This window comes from Neofelis nebulosa, chromosome 3 (genome assembly GCF_028018385.1).
Source record: "Neofelis nebulosa isolate mNeoNeb1 chromosome 3, mNeoNeb1.pri, whole genome shotgun sequence".
NCBI lineage: Eukaryota > Metazoa > Chordata > Mammalia > Carnivora > Felidae > Neofelis > Neofelis nebulosa.
This window is the reverse complement of record NC_080784.1, coordinates 80,104,987-80,119,886: the sequence shown is the minus strand read 5'-3', so window position 1 is coordinate 80,119,886 and position 14,900 is coordinate 80,104,987. Positions and strand designations below refer to the sequence as shown.

The 14,900-nt window shown below is 36.0% G+C and overlaps 1 pseudogene; it reads left to right on the top strand.

Annotated features, from left to right (window-relative positions):
* Positions 1-7,594: 7,594 nt before the first annotated feature.
* LOC131508286 (U2 spliceosomal RNA) lies at positions 7,595-7,683 on the top strand (annotated as a pseudogene).
* Positions 7,684-14,900: the final 7,217 nt, after the last annotated feature.

Below are 14,900 nucleotides of genomic sequence, written 5' to 3'. Positions count from 1 at the left end.
ACAATAAAATATTATATAGTAATGAGAAGAACAAAGAATTGTTGCAAAGAAAATCACTGATGACTTTCATAGCGATAATATTAAAAAGAGGAACCAGCTAAGAAAGAGTATAGACAGTATAATATCATTTATATAAAGTTCAAAAATAGGCAAAACTAATTTAGGGAAGTCGGGATAGTGGTGCCCTTAGGGGAAATAATGAATGGGAAGGAATAAAATGGCCCATGCAGTATTGATGATGCTCTCTGTTGATCACTTTGTGAAAAGTTATTAAGCTTTATGCTTATGATTGATGAACTCTTTTATGCCTGTGTTACACTCTGGCAACAAATACACTTAAGAATGTGTTCAGGATATATTCTTGTTAATTTTACTTATTTTCTACACAAGCAAGCAAAAAGCCACTCCCAATCACATAACCAAATAAACACATACATCAATTTCAGTACACAAATAAATATTTTTCTTCAGATGGAACAGATGGTTTTTGTTGTTGTTCATCAATTATTTTTTTTACCTAATTTTTTTTTACCAAAAGAGGTTTTGACAAATGACTCTGGAAGAATTATAATGTTGAGGAAAGATGACTATTAATGCAGAGGAAGAAAGTATCTGTTACTGCCTGCTTCTTTTGCAGCTATCAGGCTGACCCAATGCCATGTAAGCAGTATCCATAAAAGCAGAATTTCCAAAGACTTTGCATTGTTTAAGGTTTCAGACCTGGAGTTCTTCTCTAATCCATTTCAAATCTTGCTTCCCAATTTCCTGCAAATCTGAGTGGCTTCTGACACCATGATTCTTCTCACATTCAGGAATCTACACATCTCTTGCACCCCATCTCTTTTCTGACCGTGACTATCCCCTCCTAACCATGCTGTAATGGTCATCCTGTGTAAATCTGCCTCTCAACATCCTATTCTTGGCTTAGCCTCTCTCACCCTCTTCCAGTGTCCTTAGATTATTCTTGGCCCTGAAAAAGGGTTCTAGACCAAGGGTTCAGGATTTTTTAAACATCATTTAAAAATCCAGACTTACATAGAAAAAGTTACAAAAAAGTAGTAGAAATAATTCCTCTATAGTCTTCTTTCAGATTCTCCAAATTAACATTTTGCCACTTTTGCTTTATCATTTGCTCTCATTTCCACTCTTTCTATATTGTCATTATTCAAGGTATGTTTGTTCTGTACAGTCACAACAAACACTGAATTAGCAAATACTGAGCTCCTGGGGGAAATGTAGGACTAGATTCCCACGAGCCTCTGCCCACAACGTTTCCCTCAACTGATCAATACAAAATCTTGTTTAATGTGTGTTTCTGTTTAAGACACTTAAAAAATTTTTTTTAAATGTTTATTTATTTTTGAAGGAGAGAGAGACAGAGAGTGAGCAGGGAGGGGCAGAGAGAGAGGGAGACACAGAATCCAAAATGGGCTCCAGGCTCTGAGCTGCCAGCAAAGAGCCTGAAGGGGGCTTGAACTCATGAACCGCGAGATCATGACCTGAGCTGAAGTCGGAGGCTTAACTGATCCACCCAGGTGCCCCTAAGACACTTTTAAAAACTTAGGCTATTGATTCATTAACATTGGACTAACAGACGACATCACTATAATCCATGCCTGAAGGGAGCTTATCTAAGAACATCTTTTCTCCATGAGGCACATTACAGCCTTCTTGCAGTTAGGAACACTAGACAGCACCTCAGCAGTATGTTTGGGGCCATTTTAAACAGTAAAGGGGCGCCTGGGTGGCTCAGTCGGTTAAGCGGCCGACTTTGGCTCAGGTCATGATCTTGCCGTCCGTGAGTTCAAGCCCCACGTCGGGCTCTGTGCTGACAGCTCAGAGCCTGGAGCCTGTTTCAGATTCTGTGTCTCCCTCTCTCTGACCCTCCCCCGTTCATGCTCTGTCTCTCTCTGTCTCAAAAATAAATAAACGTTAAAAAAAAATAAAAAAAAAACAGTAAAATCACCAGCAAAAACCAAAAATGCAAAAAGCACATGGCACTAAATTAACTGTGAAAAGGACACTTATTTACAGTATGAGAGTTGAAGCTGGCTGAACATCGCTTGTTTGACACCAACTGGGAAGTGTGCACAGAGTGACTCAGATATTTCAACGCACTGCGTATGTCCATGAATGATTGCAAAAGTGCCACAAGTATTATTTTGTGGATGCAAATAAACTTTGGTAATTAAATAAATTTGCAAATATGGAACCCATGAATAATTAGAATTGACTAGATGTAGGCATACATGTATGTGTGTGTGTACACACACACACACACACACACACACTTTACTGAGACATTTGAAAGTAAGTTGCACATGTAATACTTTTTTAGTCCTAAATATCTTAGTGTGTATTTTCTAAAAACAAGAACATTATCTTATATAACTTTATTACAATGGTCACAACTTTGATAAAGTACTATTTATAAATTTGATAAAGTACTATTACAGCTACAGATTTAATTTATATTTCATCAACTATTTCACTAATGCCCTTTGTATTTCAGGATGCAATCCAGAATCATATGTTGCATTTAATTGTCATGACTCTTTAATTTCCTTTAATTTAGTCTTTACTTGCTTTTCATTGATGCTGTCTTTTTAGTGGTGTTAGAACATGGAAGCAACAGAGAAAATTGTAAACGATATAAATGAAGGCAGGAGATGAGAGAATATTTTTTATTAAGCATTGTTGGATTCTCATGATGGTAATACAGAGGAAATACAGCAATGGGAAGCAAGAACTTTGTGCCACCTACCACACTATTTTCATTTTATTCTTTCTGAACTAATTACCTGTGATTCCATATTTATGCAAATAAGGAACTAAGGTTTTAGATGGTAAGCCTTTGTAGAAGGTCACTTAGCACTGGAGAGATTAGAATTCAAACCAGGTTAATAAGGCTCTAATAAGCAATGCTCTTTAAAACATACACCCAATGGCATCCAATGAAACATCAAGTAATCTCATGTACAACATAATTGTTATACTGCTCTTATCCGCTATCTAAAAAAATTTTAAAAAAATTAAAAAGACACCCCACAAAAACAATATAAGAGAAACAGAACAGGCTTTAACAAAACAATTGTAAATCCAGACAGAACCATTAAAAACTTTCCATCAGGAGGTGGCCTAGAGGCAATCTCATTATCATTTTTCCCATCAGCATCTCCCATGAGTATGCATTTAATTTTATTGTTAAACTTGACTTTTAAGATTTGTATAAAGCAGTATTTACAAAGTTGTTAGCAGAGCCTCCCTTAAGGTATGAGATATATGGATTTGATTAGTCTGTGTTCTCAGGCATGTTGGAAAGGGATATATCCTGGGAGTTAAGTTTGAATTTAGGGACTGTAATTCCAATCCAGGAAAAGTCTGTTTAACTAGAATGCTTGTTCTTGTCCCAGTGGTCTAGTGAATACACTACATGGTCAAATTGCTCTGTATAAGCTGAAATCAACAGTACAGGAGGGCACCATGGTGTAGATGGGATGTATGGTGGCATTTGAACATATACATGAGGACCAAGCATGAATTGTTTCCCTGATTCTTCTGTTTTTGTTTCTAATCATAGAATCAGAAATAGAACTGGAGGGCTTTAAGAAATCATCTTGAATAACCCTCTAAATGCAGGATTTTTTCTATTAAAATAGATTTTTATAAAAAAAACCCTAACATTCAATGAGCCCTTATGATGTGCTAGATATTGTGTGCTTCATTACTTAATTTTCACAATTCTCTGAGATAGATATTACTACCCACAGTTGGCAGATGGTGAAACAGAGGCTCAGTAACTTGTCCTAGGTCACATAGTTGACAAGTGATAGATTGAAGTCTGGAGTCAGAGCTTCAAAAAGTGTGTGTTCATTTCATCACATCACTGATTTCCTAAGTTTAATATGTCCATCCTCTCTGAGGGACTTGTTGTTATACTAACAGTTATTAATAACTACCAATAGTCTCAAAAAACTGTGAATTAGGTGAAATCTGTCCTTGTTATTTTCCTAGTCATTGTCTTAAACAATCAGTTTACAAGTCTGGCTTATATGTCTTAGCCTGTATCTTTGAAGATTTATTCCATTACCTATCACTCTGAGTTTCTTAGATCCAAAGGTATCACCTAGATAGTCAGATAAATTATACTCATAACTGTGAAAATGGGAAATTACTAGATAAGTAAACTTTTGGAGAAAATAATGCACTTTTTTCTGTAAGATAGACTTAATATTGGTGTCTAATTCATTGAGGTGCGGTTTTTCTATGGTAAATTGTATGGGATTAAGTCTGCTCATGAAGTAGAGAGAAGCACATCTATAAAAATGGATTATTAATGCTCATCTCTTCTATGTTATCTGTTTCATAACTCCTGACAGGTTAACAAAATAAGTATAGGAAATTAAAATAGTACAGCAAGGAATTAAAGGAAGCTTGAGTTCTGAGTTCAAACAAATAGGTTATTATTATGATATTAGGCATGGGGGAGTTTAAGAATGCATTGCTAAAAGGTTTTCATTGTCTTTCAGCACTGTTATTTTTAAAGTATACAAAATGTAGTAACAGAAATACCATAGTCAGAATAAGGTAGCTATGATAGCTTAAACTGTATGTTGAAATCAACTAGCAATCCCTAACCCACAGCATTTTACTCATTTCATTGTGTAAAAGAGCTTCAAATGGCCAGGGAGTCTTATAATGCCTTTACTTTATGAAATGGAAACATGAAAAAGTTCTTGTTTCGGTCATAATGTCTAAAGATTACTGTATGTCAAAGGAAAACTCACATCTGAACACCATGTGTTTAACATCTGCAGAAGGAGGAAAAATGAAAGATTCGACCAATTTATTACAAAGTTCTAGATACAATTAACCTACCCATTTGTAGAAGCATGGAAACTTAGGATACAAAAAGGGAAATCACTTAAAAAATTTTTTAACATTTATTTATTATTGAGAGACAGAGCATGAGCATGGGAGGGGCAGAGAGAGGAGGAGACACAATTTGAAGCAGGCTTCAGGCTCTGAGCTGTTAGTACATAGCCCAACGTGGGGCTCGAACCCACCAACTGTGAGACCATGACCTGAGCCGAAGTTGGACGGCCAACCGTCTGAGCCACCCAGGTGCCCGGGAAATCACTTTTACAAATACAGTTGACTCTTGGACAACATGGGTTTGAAATGCATGGGTCCAATTATACATGTATAATTTCATACAAAATATTGGAAATATTTTGGAGATTTGTGATAATTTGAAAAAACTCACAGATGAACCACATAGCTTAGACATGTCAAAAAAATAAAGAGAAAGGTATGGCATGAATGCATAAATACATGTAGATACTAGTCTGTTTTATCATTTACTTTCATAAAATGCATATGAATCTATTATAAAAAGTTAATCAAAGCTTATGCACTAAAAACACTTACACACCATATATGACACCATTCACAGTTGAGAGAAGTGTAAAGAAATGTGAAGATGCCATATGATAACTGCATAAATTTAACTGTAGTACGTACTGCGCTACTACAATAATTTACTAGACACCTGCCGATGCTATTGTCATAAGCCCAGGTGGTACAAGTGTCTGCTTAGAATGCCATGTGATACTAATCATCCTCACCTAAGCAGTTTGTCTCAAGTAAATTGCATATTGCAGTAAAAAGTGAACTCTCACAATTCTCACGTATTTTTCACCACGTTTAGTGTAATACTGTAAACACTGAATAACACCAGGGGACACATATGAAGTGCCACTAGTGATGCTAGAAGTTCTTCCAAGAGACAGAGAAAAGCAACGGTACAGGAAAATGTTGAATTGCTTGATATGTAGCCATAAATTGAAATCTGTAACTGTGGTTGCCCACCATTTCAAAATAAATGAATCCAGTGTAAGGACCATTGTTAAAAAAAAAAAAGAAAATTCATGAAGCCATCACTGCAGTTTTGCCAACAGACATGAAAACCTTGTGCTTTTTGTGAAATATCTTTTTATCTCATACTGAAAATGCAGCTTTTATGTGGGTGCAGGGTTACTATAAGAAAGGAATACTTACATACTCTAATACGATTTGAGAAAAAGCAAAGTCATTATATGTCAATTTGAAACAAAAGGAAGGTGAAGGATCTAAAGCTGAAGAATTTAATGCCAGCAAAGGATGGTTTGATACTTTTAGAAAGAGGTTTGGCTTTAAAAATGTTAAGCTAACCGAAGAAGCAGCTTCTGCCAATGAAGAGGCAGCAGATGAGTCCTAGATGCCATTAAGAAAGTCATTTAGGGAAAAAAATATCTGACAGAACAGACTTTTCATGCAGACAAAACTGCCCTATTCTGGGGCAAAAATGTCACAAAGGATATTTACTAGTAAGAAAAAGAAGCGAGCACCAGGATTGAGGCAGGGAAGAAAAGGCTAACTCTACTATTTTGTGCAAATGCAATTGGGTTTTGATCTGGACTGCCTTTGTCTACAAAGGTGCTAACCCCTGAGCCTTGAAGGGGAAAGATAAACATTAGATGCCAGTCTTTTCATTATACAACAAGAAGTCCTGGAGAATAAGAACCTTTTTTCTGGATTGGTTCCACTGATGCTTTGTCCCTGAAGTCAAGAAGTGCCTTGCCAGTAAAAGACTGCCTTTTCAAGTTCTTTTGATATTGGACAATGCCCCTGGCCACCCAGAACTCCATGAGTTCAGTACCAAAGGTGTTAAAGTGGTCTACTGGCCCCAGACACATCTCTAATTCAGCCTTTAGATCAAGGAGTCATAGGGACTTTTAAGGCTTATTGCACATGGTACTCTGTGGAAAGGATTGTCAATGCAAGGAAGAGATCCCCAATAGAGAGAACATCATGAAAGTCTGGAAGGACTACACCATTGAAGATGCGATCATTGCAGTTGAAAAAAAGCTGCGAAAACCATCAAGCTCCAAACAATAAATTCCTGCTGGAGAAAACTGTAACCAGATGTTGTGCATGACTTCACAGGATTTACGACAGAGCCAATCAAAGAAATCATGAAAGAGATTGTGAATATGGTAAAAGAAGTGGGATGTGAAGGGTTTCAAGATACAGATCTTGTAGAAATTCAAGAGCTAATAGACACCCTACCAGAGGAATTAACAGAAGATATCCTGATGGAGATGAGTGCTTCTGAACCACAGCCAGACTATGAGGAGGAAGACATACAAGAAGCAGTGCCAGAAAACAAATTGCCATCAGTCAAACTGACAGAAAGTTTCTGAGTATTCAAGACTGCTTTTGACTTCTTTTATGACATGGACCCTTCTATGATATGGACACTAAAATCAAAGCAAATGGCGGAAGAAGGATTCGTATTGTATAGAAACATTTTTAGAGAAATAAAAAAATAAAATGTCTGACATTTATATACTTCTATAAAATTACATTGAATGTGTCTGCCTCTCTTACCTGCCTTCCACCGCCTCCACTCCTCCACCTCTTCCACCCCTAAGATAGCAAGCAGGATCAATCCCTCTTCTTCCTCCTTCTCAGTGTACTCCACATGAAAACAATGAGGATGATGACCTTTATGATGATCCACTTCCTTTTAATGAATAGTAAATAAATCACTATCGCTTCTCGGCCTTTTGGCTAAGATCAAGGGTAGTATCTGTTCTTATCAGTAAATAAATCACCATGCCATACAGTTAATAAACTTCAGTGTTGTGTGTGTGTGTGTGTGTGTGTGTGTGTGTCTTCATATGAAAATCTAATGACTGTTCGTCAAGGTCTGTATTAGACATTTTTGGGTCATTATTGTCATAATTGCCTCAGTCTTCATCCTGTAGAACTTTGCGCAAGACTTGTATGGAAGTGGATAATCTATCCTTGAACACGTATAAAGTGAGTGATATTTAATGTAAAATTAAGAATGTGTTAGTGTTCTTACTGTTGTATAACTTTGCTTTCAAAGAATTACATTACCATACAGTATGAATGTCTCATAATTGGAGAAACTGCATATCACCCTATCATCACAGGTAAGCGGTTTCTCTTGAAAAATGTAACAATTTTTCTAATACAGTATTATAAAAATGATTGCAATACCAAATATCATAAAAATTTTATAATGGTTCATTCATTAGTGTATAGGCTAGACTACAATAAAGCAATCACATTGCTGTTTCTTCATTTTCAATGCATGAATCATTATACCTATAGACAAATATGAATTTTTTACATCGTCTTTTCATTTTTGATGTCTAGTGTTAGCAATATATTTAACATCTACAGTATTTTTTTGTGTCATATTGAATTGTGTCAATATTGAAATAGGTACTGACAGACAATTTATCTTATAAAGAGGTGACATAAACTAAATGCATCGATAAATACAGTAGAGTACCGTAAATGTATTTTCTTTTCCTTATGATTTTCTTAATAACTTTTTTCTCTAGCTTACTATATCGTAAGAATCCAATATATATAATACATATAACATATAAAACATGTGTTAATCAAATTTATATTATTGGTAAGGCTTCCAGTAAACAGTAGGTTGGTAGTAGTTAAGTTTTTGGGAATCAAAGTCATGTGGATTTTTGGGGGGTTGACACCCCGATCCTTGCATTGTTCAAAGATCAAATGTATATTTTCTGGTTAGTAGTATCAAATAAAAAATATACACACATTATATATACATATGTATTTTTTCTATTATATTATAGAAATATATATTTTTCTAATATATATTATATATTTTTTCTAATATTTTCTATATTATATATATTATATATTTATATGTTTTTCTAATATTTTCTAATATTTCTTTATTACATATATTATATATATATTTTTCTAATATTTTCTATATTATAAATATATGTTTATAATATATATATATAATATATATTTTCTATTATTTAGTGCCAAATTAAGTGATAAACTATGGTAGAGAGCACGAGTTAACTAGCTTCAAGTCAGGACAATGAAAGTAAACTGTTGTCCTTGAAAAGAAAAGCTAACCTGTTTCTAATCCCTCATAGTTAGGGAAATTTTGTTACATAAATAAATGCCAGAAGCTGTGCTGATCTGCTCCAGTAAAGAGATTATATTGTACACAGTAACTGTAACCTTGTTAAGTTTTCAGAGGTTCGCCTTCATTTGCCATGATCCATTGGGTTTATGAAGGCCTTGATGAATTGATTGAGATATGATGTACCACCACTGTATCCTTCAGTTCTTTGATGATGGTGGATATCTCTGTGATTCTTTATGAGATCTGGCATTTCTTCTGATTTTTTTACTTTGATTACTTCTGATTATTTACCCTAGCTAGGATGCAAATTTTAGGAGCTTCCTTCCATAATATCTCTTGCCCCAACTAATGTGAGCTGCTGCATATATGTGCATCAATTATACATTTAGAACCTGAGGAAATTACCAAAGAGTAGGCTCAAGGACTTATTGCACCCACTATCAGATGATCCTAAGCTATAATTGCATTGATTACCTGGCTTCCATAAGCTCTCATTCAAACTAGAGGACTATGATAGTATTTTACATCTCCACAGAAAGTATGGGTATTACTTGTTCCCTAGTAGTCCTTTTCCTGGCATATGACTTCAGGTTTCTTTAGAGCAAGAAAGAAGGTATATTACTATATATACCTGTGGCAACATTGTAGAGTCCATCTTCAGAGGGATCTATCCTCCGTTTATTTATTTATTATTTATTTATTTAAATATGAAATTTATTGTCAAATTGGTTTCCATACAACACCCAGTGCTCATCCCAACAGGTGCCCTCCGCAATCCTCATCACCTACTCTCCCCTCCCTCCCACCCCCCATCAACTCTCACTTTGTTCTCAGCTATTTAAGAGTCTCTTATGGTTTGGTTCCCTTCCTCTCTAATTTTCTTTTTTTTTTCTCCTTCCCTCCCCCATGGTCTTCTGTTAAGTTTCTCAGGATCCACATAAGAGTGAAAACATATGGTATCTGTCTTTCTCTGTATGACTTATTTCACTTAGTATAACACTTAGTATAACACTCTCCAGTTCCCTCCATGTTGCTACAAAAGGCCATATTTCATTCTTTCTCATTGCCACATAGTATTCCATTGTGTACGTAAACCATAATTTCTTTATCCATTCATCAGTTGATGGACATTTAGGCTCTTTCCATAATTTGGCTATTGTTGAAAGTGCTGCTATAAACATTGGGGTACAAGTGCCCCTATGCATCAGCACTCCTGTATCCCTTAGGTAAATTCCTAGCAGTGCTATTGCTGGGTCATAGGGTAGACCTATTTTTAATTTTTTGAGGAACCCCCACATTGTTTTCCAGAGTGGCTGCACCAGTTTGCATTCCCACCAGCAGTGCAAGAGGGTTCCCGTTTATCCACATCCTCACCAGCATCTATAATCTCCTAATTTGTTCATTTTAGCCACTCTGACTGATGTGAGGTGGTATCTCAGTGTGGTTTGGATTTGTATTTCCCTGATGAGGAGCGATGTTGAGCATCTTTTCAAGTGCCTGTTGGCCGTCTGGATGTCTTCTTTGGAGAAGTGTCTATTCATGTCTTCTGCCCATTTCTTCACTGGATTATTTGTTTTTGGGGTGTGGAGTTTGTTGAGCTCTTTATAGATTTTGGATACTAGCAATTTGTCTGATAGTGTAATTTGCAAATATATTTTCCCATTCTGTTGGTTACCTTTTAGTTTTGTTGATTGTTTCCTTTGCAGTGCAGAATCTTTTTATCTTGGTGACGTCCCAATAATTCATTTTTGCTTTTAATTCCCTTGCCTTTGGGGATGTGTCGAGTAGGAAATTGTTGCGGCTGAGGTCAGAGAGGGTTTTTCCTGCTTTCTCCTCTAGGGTTTTGATGGTTTCCTGTCTCACATTCAGGTCCTTTATCCATTTTGTGTTTGTTTTTGTGAATGGTGTAAGAAAATGGTCTAGTTTCATTCGTCTGCATGTTGCCGTCCAGTTCTCCCAGCACCATTTGTTAAAGAGACTGTCTTTTTTCCATTGGATATTCTTTCCTGCTTTGTCAAAGATTAGTTGGCCATACTTTTGTGAGTCTAATTCTGGGGTTTCTATTCTATTCCATTGGTCTATGTGTCTGTTTTTGTGCCAATACCATGCTGTCTTGATGATTACAACTTTGTAGTAGAGGCTAAAGTCTGGGATTGTGATGCCTCTGGCTTTGGTCTTCTTCAATATTACTTTGGCTATTCGGGGTCTTTTGTGGTTCCATATGAATTTTAAGATTGCTTGTTCTAGCTTTGATTGCTGGTGCAATTTTGATTGGTATTGCACTGAATGTGTAGATAGCTCTGGGTAGTATTGGCATTTTAACAATATTTATTCTTCCAATCCATGAGCACGGGATGTTTTTACATTTCTTTATATCTACTTCAATTTTCTTCATGAGCTTTCTATAGTTTTCAGCATTCAGATCTTTTACATCTTTGGTTAGGTTTATTCCTAGGTATTGTATGCTTCTTGGTGCAGTTGTGAATGGGATCAGTTTATTTATCTTTCTGTTGCTTCATTATTAGTGTATAAGAATGCAACTGATTTCTGCTTTTTTTTTGTTGTTTTGTTTCAAAATTAAAAATGTTTGTATTCAAAGGACACCATCATCCTAGAGAATATGAGAAAATATTTGCAAATGATAGGTCTGATAAGGTACATGGATCTAGAATACACATAGAACACTTTCAACTTAGCAATAGAAAGACAACCCAAATAAAAAACAGGTAAAAGGATTAAAATCCACTTCTTTAAAGAAGATGTACAGATGGCCAATAAGCACATAGAGAGGATATTAGAGAAATGCAAATCAAAATGCCAATGAGCTGCCACTTCATACCCACTTAGGATAGAAATAAAAGAATAGATAATAGCTAGTGTAGCAAGGGCATGGAGAAGTTGGAACCTTTGTATGCTGCTTGAGGGAGTAAAAAATGATACAACCAATTCGGAAAACAATTTAGCAATTCAATCTGGAGTTAACATAGGACCCAGCAATCTACTTGTAAGCATATATCCAAAGGAAAAGACATAGGTTCACATAAGTTCTTGTATACAAACATTCATAGTAACATTAATCATAATAGCCAGAAAGTAGAAGTAACCCAAATATCCTTCAACTGATGGATGGACAAAACATAGTGCATCCATACAAGTTGGAGTGTCATTTGACAATAAGAGAATGAAGTACTTCTGTAGGTTGCAATATGGATGAGCTTTGAAAACATGAAGTAAAAGAAGCCAGTCACAAAAGATCACATATCCTATAATTCCATTTACATAAAATTTACAGACTAGGCAACCCTAGAGAGAACATAGATTCATGGTTACCTCGGGGGTGCTCACATGACACTTACTGATTTTGTATCCTGCGACTTTGCTGAATTCATGTATCAGTTCTAGCAGACTTTTGGTGGAGTCTGTTGGGTTTTCCATGTATAATATCATGTCATCTGCAAAAAGTGAAAGCTTGGCTTCATCTTCGCCAATTTTGATGCCTTTGATTTCATTTTGTTGTCTGATTGCTGATGCAAGAACTTCCAACATTATGTTAAACAACAGCAGTGAGAGTGGACATCCCTGTCGTGTTCCTGATCTCAGGGAAAAAGCTCTTAGCTTTTCCCCACTGAGGATGATATTAGCTGTGGGCTTTACATAAATGGCTTCTATGATGTTTAAGTATGTTCCTTCTCTCCCGGCTTTCTCGAGGGTTTTTATTAAGAAAGGACGCTGAATTTTGTCAAATGCTTTTTCTGCGTCAATTGACAGGACCATATGGTTCTTATCTTTTCTTTTATTAATGTCATGTATCACATTGATTTGCGAATATTGAAGCAGCCCTGCAGCGCAGGAATGAATCCCACTTGATCATGGTGAATAGTTCTTTTTATATGCTGTTGAATTCGATTTGATAGTATCTTGTTGAGAATTTTTGAATCTATATTCATCAGGGATATTGGCCTGTAGTTCTCTTTTTTTGCTGGGTCTCTGGTTTAGGAATCAAAATAATGCTGGCTTCATAGAATTAGTCTGGAAGTTTTCCTTCCCTTTCTATTTTTTGGAACAGCTTGAGAAGGATAGGTATTATCTCTACTTTAAATGTCTGGTAGAATTCCCTAGGGAAGCCATCTGGTCCTGGACTCTTATTTGTTGGGAGATTTTTGATAACTGATTCAATTTCTTCACAGTTTATGGGTCTGTTCGAGTTTTCTATTTCCTCCTGATTGTGTTTTGGAAGACTGTGGGTGTTTAGGAATTTGTCCATTTCTTCCAGGTTGTCCAGTTTGTTGGCATATAATTTTTTATAGTATTCCCTGATAATTGCTTGTAATTCTGAGGGATTGGTGTAATAATCCCATTTTCATTCATTATTTTATCTATTTAGGTAATCTCCCTTTTCTTTTTGAGAAGCCTGGCTAGAGGTTTATCAATTTTGCTTATTTTTTCAAAAAACCAACTCTTGGTTTCATTGATCTGCTCTACAGTTTTTTTAGATTCTATATTGTTTATTTCTGCTCTGATCTTTATGATTTCTCTTCTTCTGCTGGGTTTGGGGTGTCTTTGCTGTTGTGCTTCTATTTCCTTTAGGTGTGCTATTAGATTTTGTATTTGGGATTTTTCTTGTTTCTTGAGATAGACTTGGATTGCAATGTATTTTCCTCTCAGGACTGCCTTCACTGCATCCCAAAGCATTTGGATTGTTGTATTTTCATTTTCATTCGTTTCCTTATATTTTGTAATTTCTTCTCTAATTGCCTGGTTGACCCACTCATTCTTTAGTAGGGTGTTCTTTAACCTCCATGCTTTTGGAGGTTTTCCAGACTTTTTTCTGTGGTTGATTTCAAGCTTCATAGCATTGTGGTCTGAAAGTATGCATGGTATGATCTCAATTCTTGTATACTTATGAAGGGCTGTTTTGTGACCCAGTATGTGATCTATCTTGGAGAATGTTCCATGTGCACTCGAGAAGAAAGTATATTCTGTTGCTTTGGGATGCAGAGTTCTAAATATATTTGTCAAGTCCATCTGATCCTATGTGTCATTCAGGGCCCTTGTTTCTTTATTGATCCTGTGTCTAGATGATCTATCCATTTCTGTAAGTGGGGTGTTAAAGTCCCCTGCAATTACCACATTCTTATCAATGAGGTTGCTTATGTTTGTGAGTAATTGTTTTATATATTTTGGGGCTCCCATATTCGGCGCATAGACATTTATAATTGTTAGCTCTTCCTGATGGATAGACACTGTAAGTATTATATAATGCCCTTCTTCATCTCTTGTTACAGCCTTTAATTTAAAGTCTAGTTTGTCTGATATAAATATGGCTACTCCAGCTTTCTTTTGACTTCGAGTAGCATGATAGATAGTTCTCCATCCCCTCACTTTCAATCTGAAGGTGTCCTCAGGTCTAAAATGAGTCTCTTGTAGACAGCAAATAGATGGGTCTTGTTTTTAATCCATTCTGATACCCTATGTCCTTTGGTTAGAGCATTTAGTCCATTTACATTCAGTATTATATTTAAAGATATGGGTTTAGAGTCATTGTGATGTCTGTAGGTTTCATGCTTGTACTGATGTCTCTAGTACTTTGTGGTCCTTGCAACATTTCACTCACAGAATCCCCCTTAGGATCTCTTGTAGGGCTGGTTTAGTGGTGATGAATTCCTTCAGTTTTTGTTTGTTTGGGAAAACCTTTGTCTCTTCTTCTTTTCTAAAAGACAGACTTGCTGGATAAAGGTTCTCGGCTGCATATTTTTTTCTGTTCATTACATTGAAGATTTCCTGCCATTCTTTTCTGGCCTGCCAAGTTTCAGTAGATAGGTCTGCCACTCGTCTTATGGGTCTCCCTTTGTAAGTTAGAGCCTGATTATCCCTAGCTGCCTTCAGAATTTTCTCTTTA